A 10,557-nucleotide genomic window follows, 5' to 3' on the forward strand; every position below is an offset into this window, starting at 1 on the left:
CACCTCATGGAGTTGCTGTGTGGATTAAATGACCTCCAGGTACTAAACTGGCTCAGTCAATGTTCTTTAAGCCGCAAGTTAGAAAAGCCCCCTCGGGGATCTGCCCACCTGATCGTTTGTTTGGTCCTGGAAAGTGCCCACTTCGGGAAACTGTTTGGAGAAGAGGACTGTTTGGGGGTTCTAGGCTCTGCAGTTAGCAAAGTCCTTCTATGTCCATTTTCTTCAGTTAAAATTCATCCCTGCAGGGCTGGCCAGTTAGCTCAGTTTGTTACAGCACAGCCTCATAACACCAAGGTCACAGGTTCGGATCCTCATACTGACCAGCAGCTACCCCCACCCCCGAGAAAAAAATTGCACCTCCAACCCAGGGACCCATCTGCTACTGCCTTCCCACTTTGAGGAACCGAAACTCCCTGAAGATAATTAAGGGATGTTCATTCAGTGGCCCCAGCCATAAACAGGGTTAACATCACCTGGGATCCACATGGGGACACCATGTGTCTGTGACACGATGTGAAGAGACCCTCTCTGTGTTCTTCCTCACACAAAACCCCACAACTCCCAACAAATCACGGGAAAATGTCACACAAACCTGCATGGTGAGACATTCAGAAGTCCTGGGGACACCTAGCCAGTGCTCTTCAAGACGGCCACAGTCATGACAAACAAGGAAAAACTGAGAAAGCCTCACAGACCAGAGGAGACCAGGGAGACGTGACACTGAAACACAGTGTAAGATCCCAGGACAGAAAAAAGACACTTGTGGGAAAACTGGCAAAGTCTGATCTGAATACAGTCTGGGGTTTAGTTAACAGCACTGTCTTCACGTTGATTTCTTAGTTTCAACAAATGCACTGTGGTCACTAAAGATAGTGACATGAGGACAAGCTGTTTGAAAGGGAGATGGGGGTCCCCAGGTCATCCTGCCACTGCGATGAGATTTATTCTGACATTAAAAGTTTGTTAAAACAAGTCTGAGCTGACAAAGGGAGGAGAAAGCAGTAATATTAGGACATATTACACTAAAAAACATTCCTTGTCTATCTGAAATTTAAATTTAACTGGGGGTGGGGGAGTCCTATGTTTTATCTGGCAACTCGAGTGCAGGCGGTAGAAGGGACGGGATTTAGGGTCTCCCTGGATGTAGGGTGGGCTGTGGGGTCAGTGCCCTGTTTGAGGAATCAAGAGATGGACTGCAGTTGGGGGATGAGCTCCCCGTTTTACAGAAGCTGATAATGACTATTGCTGCTGCTGATGGTGATGACTGTGACTTCCTCATGAAATCCACGTTGCTCCACCCTGGCTGTGGCATGCCTCGCTCCCTGCCGGCCCAGGGGAACCTGCCATCCTGCGTCCTCTGCCATGCCCAGCCCTGCACCCAGGTGCACAGATGCCCTGCGATCCCCTCCAGCCACTCCCATCCTCATGCGTGTGTCTCCTAGGGCTGCTGTAACCAATGACCACAAACTGGATGACTTCCAACAACAGAAGTTTCTTTCCTCATAGTCCTGGAGGCCAGAAGTCCAAAATCAAGGTGTGGGCAAGGCTGGGGGTCCTTCCAGGGGATCTGAAGGAGAATCCGTCCCGCGCCTCTCTCCCGGCTTCTGGTAGCTTCCAGACATCATCAGCGTCCTTGGTTTGTGGAGACATCACTTTGATCTCTGCCTCTGTCCTCATACAGCCTTATTTTTCTCCTCTCTGTGCCTGTTTCCCCTCCTCTTTTCTTATAAGGGCAACTGTCACTGGATTTAAGGTCCACCTGAAATCCAGGATGACCTCATCTCGAGATCTTTCACAATTATATCTGCAAAGACCCTATTTCCAGAAGAGTCACAGACAGTGGTACAGAGAGGTTAGGACGTGGACATGTCTATCTTTTGGGGGACACCATTTATCCCACAATGCTATGGTTATTTCTTAGTCAGAGCCTGGCTTTCTTTACAATTTTCCTACCCCATCCCCCTAATTCAATCAGGAAAGTGTTCACAGCACTGGGACCATGTGCCAGACATTTGCCCGACGTCCACAATGCTCATCTCCCGAGGGGGCCATTTCTGTTCCGAATGAACCACAGTCTCTCCTGCCACGCATCACATGGGACGGCCCCATGGTCCTTCTATTCTGGGTCCTGGGCCTGGTGACGGCTGGTGTGCAGACCGAGAGGAGAAAGCCAGCTGATCTGCTGCCCACCCTCGTTCCTTGTACACCGGGGCGGATCCCACTCCTTCCCCTAGGCAGGTGGGCCTGCACTGACCTGGTTATTAAAGAACTGGGATGAGACGGGGATGGTGTGTCGGGATCAAAGTACCAGACGGGTGTGCAGACCGAGAGGAGAAAGCCAGCTGATCTGCTGCCCACCCTCGTTCCTTGTACACCTGGGCGGATCCCACTCCTTCCCCTAGGCAGGTGGGCCTGCACTGACCTGGTTATTAAAGAACTGGGATGAGATGGGGATGGTGTGTCGGGATCAAAGTACCAGACGCCCCTCTCTGAGCCTCAGCTTCCCCATCTGTAAAGAGGGCTGATTCTGCTGCCATCCAAGTGTCCTGTCGGAACTTCAGTGACAAAAAGGGAATGGAGGTCTCCGTGCTCCTCAGCCAGCCCCATGGCCCGGCTCCTGGTGGGAGAAGCTGGGAGTTCCCAAACAGTGGGTGGAAGAGTCAGCATGGGGCCGAGGAAGGAAACAAGCCTGTGCATTGAGAGGCCCAGAATAACTGCCATAAGAATAAATATCAGGGGTAGGGGATATCAGACATAACTAGAACACCTCGACACTCTCTTCAGCCTCTTAGAAATAAATGATTTATTGGGGAGGGAGTGACTGCACGGGGTTTCCTTTTGGGGGTGATGAGAATGTTCCAGAACTAAATAGAGGTGGTGGTTCCACAACACTGTCAATGTACTGATTGCCACTAAATTGTACACTTCAAAACGATTGCCTTCTGTTATGTGAATTTCACCTCGAGAAAAAAAATGGAAAGTGGAACAAAAATGAATCCGAAAGATATTTACATCCCTTCCTTTTCCAAAGAAATTGTTTCAGGCATCCAGAAATACCCAGTCGTAGCCTGTCCCGAAAGATGTGGAACTTTACAAATAAACTTTAATAACATTAAATGGGTCCTTGCACGATTCACCCCTCACACATAAGATTTGCCTCTATGTGAAGATTTCCTCTTCACAATGGCTCTGTCATTACCCATAGGGGGCTGGCCGGGTTGCCTACTGGTTAGAGCACGGCCTTTTAACACCAAGGTCATAGGTTTGGATCTCCCTACCGGTCAGCCAGCTGCCTAAAAAGTAAATAAATACATAAATAAAAGCAGGGCCAGGGGGAGTTGGTTACAAACTACTTAGTGACCTAGAGGGCAATTCGCTGCACAGAAGGCATTTGCAACCTGTCATTATCAATAATATGTAACTAATGGTATAATTGCATAATATCATTGTTTTTATTTTCCATTCCAATTGCAGGGCTACAGGTCATCAGGAAGCAACGCGCTCAAGGCTGTTTGCCGTGGAAGGAGCAGAATCAGACTCAAACAAGGTCAACAGCAAAGGCAGCTCCTATGGCTTGACACTAAGAAACCAAAGCAAGCCAGCAACATTCCCAGCAAGGAGTGGCCCGGCGAGGCTCGCTATCCACAGGAGTGAGGATCGAGGTGTCCCTGAAATTAGAAGGCAAGTCAGGGGACTGTGCCAGGCTCCCAGGAAGAGGGCCACCTGGTGGGGTTCAAACTCCTCCATCTTTGCCCCAGTCCGGGGTCTCTCCTACTCTCCCCATTAGGTTAGATGCATCTCCGTGCCAGGCGCGTGAGCACAGAATGCACGTGCCTCCTCCGGCTGGCAGGATGTGTCAGGGAGTCCAACAGGTCTGACCAAAGAGATGATTTTGCAGGAGACAACAATAGAGGCTGAGACCAACTGGGGGAGGAGAGTCCGGGTCACTGGAGGTGGGAAAAAACATCACCACCCCTTTTGAGCTGTAGGTGTAGGTTCATCCATGGGTGCCAATGGGTGACACAGATCACACAGATTATTATACTCTTAGAGGCAGCCTGCGTCCATCACTAGGTGAACAGATGCACGAGCTGTGGCCCACCCATACTATGATGAAATACTACTCAGCTGTGTAAAGGAACAAGGCACCAATACATGCAGCAACATGAATGAACCTCGAATTATGCTGACAGAGCCAGATGCAAAAGACCACACTGTATGATTCCATTTACACGAAATGTCCAGAAAAGGCAAACCTGTAGACTCAGAAAGCAGACTGGGGCTGCCGGTTAGCTCAGCTGGTTAGAGCGCGGTGGTATAACACCAGGGTCACAGGTTCAGATCCCCTGAGCCAACCACCAAAAAAAAAAAGAAACAAAGAAATAAAGCAGATTAGTGGTTGCTGGGGCCTGGGGGTTGGGAGTGGGGAGAGGCTGCAGAGAGGCAGGAGGAATCTTCTTGGGGTGATGATAATGTTCTAAAGCTCAATCGTGGTGATTGGTTATGCAGCTTGATGTGTGAATGACAGCTCCACAAATCTGTAAAAACAAAATAAAGCAAAATAGAAACAGGAGCCCCTGGCCAAAACATATAGCCACCAGGTAAAAAAAAAATTCTAAGCAAACAAAAAAAAAAGTCAGTCCTCACTAGTAAACTGTACCTTTACGATCAGGTGCTTGAGATGTCCCCAATGTTGGTGCTGTACAAACCGTGGCCCTAAAGGGTGTCTTCAGATTTGTCCCTCTCTTGAATAACACCCCTCGGCCTTTAAGTTTCTGCTTAAGAGGACTTTCCTACCCACCCCATCCCTGACACAAGTCAAGTCACAGCCCCATCATCCTGCCCTGATAACAAAAGCAGCCTTTACTTTTCCCTCATGGTTTCCATCAGTGTGTAGCCCCAACTTTATTTGGCTAGACATTCACTTACCACCCACAGCCCCCTACTCGGCTGGGAGCTCACTCTCCAGCACCTCCCCCTTAAGAAGTACAGTAGTCCCCCCTTATCCGCGGGGTACACGTTCCATGATGCTCGGTGGGTGCCTGAAACCACGGACTTACCAAACCCTGTATCACAGCACCTCCCCCTTAAGAAGTACAGTAGTCCCCCCTTATCCGCGGGGTACACGTTCCATGACGCTCGGTGGGTGCCTGAAACCACGGACTTACCAAACCCTGTATCGACCATGCATAAATTTCTTTTTCCTTCACAGTTTCATGGATAGAAAATTTGTTCTTGCCGCAGATCTCAGCAACCTCAGCAAATGGTTTTTTTTCCCTTTCCTTATTAAGTCAAGAACTTTCACGTGTTCACTTCAAGGAAGCACTTTAGAGCTTCTCTTTGGCACATCCGAATTGCCAGCGTCACTACTCCTGAGCTTTGGGGCCATTATGAAGTAAGATAAGGGTGACTTGTACACAAGCACTGCAATCTCACGACAATCGATCTGATCACAGAGACAGCTACTGAGTGACTGACACAGACAACCTGAAGACGCTGGACAAGGGGACGATTCACGTCCCAGGTGAGACGGAGCGGGACAGCACAAGAGTTCATCACGTTACTCAGAACAGCATGCAATTGAAAACTTGCAAATTATTTCTGGAATTTTCCATTTAATATTTTCGGACCGCAGTCGGCTGCGGGAAACCTCCGATAAGGGGTGACCACTATATTCCATAAGCCTCTGTTAAATGCATACAGAGAGGCAGCGATGGTCTGGGGAGACAGTCCAGACCTCGGAGTCTGAAGACAACTCTGCCAGCTTCTCCCCGGGTATGGAGCTAATGTCTGCAAGCGCTGGCCAGAGAGTCCATATTCTCCACTCTGTGGGCCATACGGTCTCTTTCGAAATGACTCAACTATGCTGTTATCCCAAGAAAGCAGCCATAGACATGAATGGGCTTGGCCGTGTATCAACAAAACGTATTCATAGATGCGAAATTTGATTTTCAAAGAATGTTCATGTATCACGAAATACGATTCTTCTTTTGGTTTTTTGCCAACTATTCATAAATGTAAAAACCACGCTTAGCTCATGGGTCAAACAAAAGCCGTATTGGCCACGTCTTGTATGATTCCATTCATATGAAATGTCCAGAACAGGCACATCCACAGAGAGACAGGCAGCAGAGTGGTGGTTGCCAGGGGCTGGGGGAAGGGGGTAACTGCTGATGGGGACGGGGTCTCCTTTGGGGTGATGAGAATGTTCTAGAACTAGACAGAGGTGATGTTTACAAACGTTGTGAAGGTACTCGGTGCCACTGAGTGTGAACTTTAAAATGGTTAATTTCACGTTAGGTGAATTTCATCTCCATAAAAAATTTATACTCACTTACCTACATGTATATAATTATCATTGGCATACACATATAAAGAATTTTTTTTTTAGCTGTACACCATGGTTTGCCAACCCTGATTTAAGTAAATAAAAATAGCTACCAGCGATAGAAGGCCTCTTCTAGGAAAAGTCCTTCATGCACAGTGTCTCCTATCGTCATAAACACATGACAGGGCAGGTGCTATCATGCCCCTTTGATGGACGAGGGACTGAAGTTCAAAAAGAAAACATGTTCACTCAAGGTCATTGGCTGCAGGTGCAGACCCTGGCCCACCTCCCCGTTACTCACCTCATTGAACAGACCTAGTGCAAGCATTGAGAAAACACATGTAACTCCTCAGCATGGGGCCCGGCATACAGCAGGTGCTCAATAAATGTTGCTCCCTCCCCGTCTTCTGTCCTGTGTGTCAATGAGACTGAGGCAGTCGTGGCCTGGCTGGCGAGAAGAGGATGAGGAATTCTGATGAAAATCCATTCGTCATCAGTAAAATACAGTCCCGTCCCTCCCCCCACGCACTTGTGACTTCATTGTCCTTAGAGCAATAAGAAAACTTCAGAGACAGCGAGGCACACCATAAAGTCACCTTCCTCATTGGCCCTTGGCTCTGAGCACAGCAGTGGTAAGGTGACCTGAGGTTAAGAAGCCCACTTGCAGGGGGTGTCCCCGCCAGCACCTCTCTGCATCCTCAAAAAACCCAGAGCTAGCAAACATCTCTGTGACACGGGGAACTGAGTTGGGTAACAGGCCCCAAAAGAGTTACGCAAACCTAAGCAGAAATAACCCGATCAGCCCAGCTGGGACTCACCATCCAGTTGCTGCTATAATGTGACCGTAACTCCTCCAGAGAACTCATAACTAGCCTTGGAAGCTCAGCTGTATTTTACGTGACGTGTTTTCTGGAGAATTCTGGAGTGCTTGCCCTTGGGAGCTGGGCCAAATGCACACAATTGTTATTTGGGGCAAAACAGCTGGTAAGGAGAGAGGCGATCTAGACTCTAGAAGAAAAAAAGTGGAAAGTGTTAAAGGATACTAGAAATGTCCAGGGCCCAGTGAAAGGAGATTCCTTTTTTATTTTGGTGGCTGGCCAGTACTGGGATCCAAATCCTTGACCTTGGTGTTATAACACCAGGATTTAACCAAGTGAGCTAACTGGCCAGCCCAAGCCACACACTTCTTTAACTTCTGCAGGACATGAAGAGGGAGTTCGACATTTATTTGTGGCTCAGGCTAAAAACTGAGCTAACTGGCCAGCCCAAGCCACACACTTCTTTAACTTCTGCAGGACATGAAGAGGGAGCTCGACATTTATTTGTGGCGCAGGCTAAAAACTTCTGATCTGCAAGTTGCCTGATCCCTTGAAGACAGCCTGGCTTATCCAATCCTCTGTTGGTGACAGACATCACCTGTCAATCACGGATGGACACAACCGATCCATCAGCACTGTTTCTAAGCACTGAGCCCAGATACAATCTCAGAATCTGTGTCAGGGCAGTGCTCAAAGCAACTATCATCAGTGCATTTGAGATAAATGTGAAGGTAACACCCACCCTCCAAGAGGCATAAACTTCCCAACTGTGAGAGAGGGACATGAGGGCACAGACGCAGAGCTAGTCGCTCCCCTTGAGGACCTTAGCAGTGACACTTAGGGAGACGGGAAGGACATGACCATTTACTTAGCTTTGGCATCATCACTTTACTTACTGACCCCATAACCCTCAGACATGTGCCTTGTACTAACCAACTCAGCAGCTGATAGGACACGCTGCTCTGGGGCTGTGAAGCTTTGAGAACAAGTTGTCCACTAGCAAGAAGCAGGGCTGGGAATCTGACTTCAAGTCCAGCGCTCTTTCTCCAACATCATCCTCACCTGAACTTCACAAGATCATGCACCTGCACAGGTAGGTGCAGTGTGGACAGCAGGTTGATAGAAGAGCATGGGTGGGGCTGTGCTCCGAGCCTGCTCCTGGTGCCCAGCCTCTCCCAGGGCGAGAGGTCCCACGGGGCCTGCCCGGGATCTTCTAACTGGCTCATTCATTCATCCCCATGATCGGGTGGCAAGTACTGCTGAACGTCTACACATGCCATCTCATGGTCTCACAATGAAACTGAGGCTCAGAGAGGTTAAGTGGCTTGCCTAAGGTCACACAGCTAAAGCGGCAACTCAAGTTCACGTTCTTCCCATGTGTTGGTGGCTGTCTGTGTTGGTTCTGCTGGCCGGGCACTCTGCAGAAGTGTCTCACGCTGCCCCCGAGGTCCTCGGAGGGTGGGCATTACCTTCGCATCATGTTTCTTTTAACGCCGGGTCTACAGCGGGGCCCTGGGGGACACAGAAATGAGTGAAGGCAGCCTCTGCCTTTGAGGGGTTCCCTGTCGGGAGAGGAAGCCAGGTGGGAGAAGAGCTGGTTACCAAGATGTACAAGTTTCATGGGGCTGACAAAATAAAAGACACAAACTGGGGGGTTCAAACAACAGAAATTTATTCTCTTACAACTCTGGAGGCCAGAAGTCCAAAATCAAGGTGTCAGCAGGGTTAATACCCTCTGGAATTTCTCAGACAGAACCTGTCCCATGTCTCTCTTCTGGCTTCTGGAGGCTTCAGCAGTTCCTTGGCTTGCAGCTACTTTACTCCAGTCTTCTCTGTGTTTGTGTCTCTGTATCCATTTTCTGATAAGGGCACTTGTCTCTGGATTTCAGGCCCACACTCAACCCCAATGATCTCATCTCAAGACCTTTAATTACATCTGCAAAGATCCTATTTCCAAGTAAGGTCACATTTACAGGTACCAGGGGTTAGGACCTAGACATTTCTCTTTGGGGGGGACCCTTTCAACTCACTACTCATGGTGACATGGAAGGTCTGTGGGAAGCCAGGAAAAGGAGAAGGACATATAGAGAGGACCCTGCAAGAGTGGGGAGCCACCTGGAGATGCTTCTCTGAGTAACTTTGAGAGATAAATCCACTCCTGCTCTTTCATCCATCCACCAATATCAAGTGCCTAGCCAGGAAAAGGAGAAGGACATATAGAGAGGACCCTGCAAGAGTGGGGAGCCACCTGGAGAAGCTTCTCTGAGTAACTTTGAGAGATAAATCCACTCCTGCTCTCTCATCCATCCACCAATATCAAGTGCCTACTGTGTGCAGGGCTGAGCTCGAGGAACACAGTGGATTTAACACAGACCTAGCTCCCATCCTCCCTGAGGCTCACACACTACATGTGGGAGAGACAGAAAAAAGCAAACAGGTAAATAAAAATCATCTGCAATGGTGAAAAGCGCTATGGAACAAACACAAAAGAGGGTAGAGAAATGAACTACACAGGCTGGAAAGCGGGGGCGGGGCAGGGCGGGAGGAAGCCTTCGGCTGAAAATTACAGAAGATGAGCCGAGGACAGCCTTTTCAATAACAGGTAATGGAACCAGGCATCCACATGCAAAAATGATAATAATAGTGATAAAATAACGAACTCAAAATGGACCTTCACTTAAATGTAAAATGCAAAACTATAAAACTTCTAAATGATAACCTAAGAGACAATCGAGGTGAACTTGGATTTGGGAATGACTTTCTAGACACACCGAAAGCACAATCCATGAAAGGAGAAATTAATAAGTTGAACTTCATTAACATTAAAAACTTCTGCTCTGCAAAAGGTACTGTTAAGAAAGTAAAAAAGAGGAGCCACTGACTGGGAGCATATCTTTCCAAAGACATATCTGATAAAGGATGCGTGTCTGAAATATACAAAGAACTCTTAAAACTTAATGAGAAAATAACCCAATTTACAAATGAGCCAAAGATCTGAACAGACCCCTCCCCCCAAAATATATACAGATTGTAAATGAGTATATGAAAAGATACCCTACACCATATGTCATCAGGGAAATGAAAATTAAAACAACAGTGAGATACCACTACACACCTATTAGAATGGCCAGAATCCAGGACACTGACATCAGATGCCTACGAGTAACAGGAACTTTCCTTCACTGCTGGTGGGGCTGCAAAACGGTGCAGCCACTTTGGAAGACAGTTTGGCAGTTTCTTACAAAATTAAACATACTCTTGCCACATGATCCAACAACCATGCTCTTTGGTATTTACCCAATTAATCTGAAAACTTATGTCCACACAAAAACCTGCACGTGAGTGTTCATAGCAGCTTTATTCAGTATATATTCATTATAACAGCAATATTGCCAGAAACTGGAAGCAACC

At 48.0% G+C, this 10,557-nt stretch overlaps 1 long non-coding RNA gene across 1 annotated transcript; it reads right to left on the reverse strand.

The window, feature by feature from the left end:
• Positions 1-6,431: 6,431 nt before the first annotated feature.
• LOC103598936 lies at positions 6,432-8,286 on the reverse strand. The gene is made up of 3 exons (XR_551245.1): positions 8,209-8,286; positions 7,147-7,336; positions 6,432-6,776 (listed from the first exon to the last, which is right to left on the reverse strand). It is a non-coding gene; the product is annotated as an uncharacterized LOC103598936 (long non-coding RNA).
• Positions 8,287-10,557: the final 2,271 nt, after the last annotated feature.

This window comes from Galeopterus variegatus, unplaced genomic scaffold (genome assembly GCF_000696425.1).
Source record: "Galeopterus variegatus unplaced genomic scaffold, G_variegatus-3.0.2 Scaffold2794, whole genome shotgun sequence".
NCBI classification, from domain to species: Eukaryota; Metazoa; Chordata; class Mammalia; order Dermoptera; family Cynocephalidae; genus Galeopterus; species Galeopterus variegatus.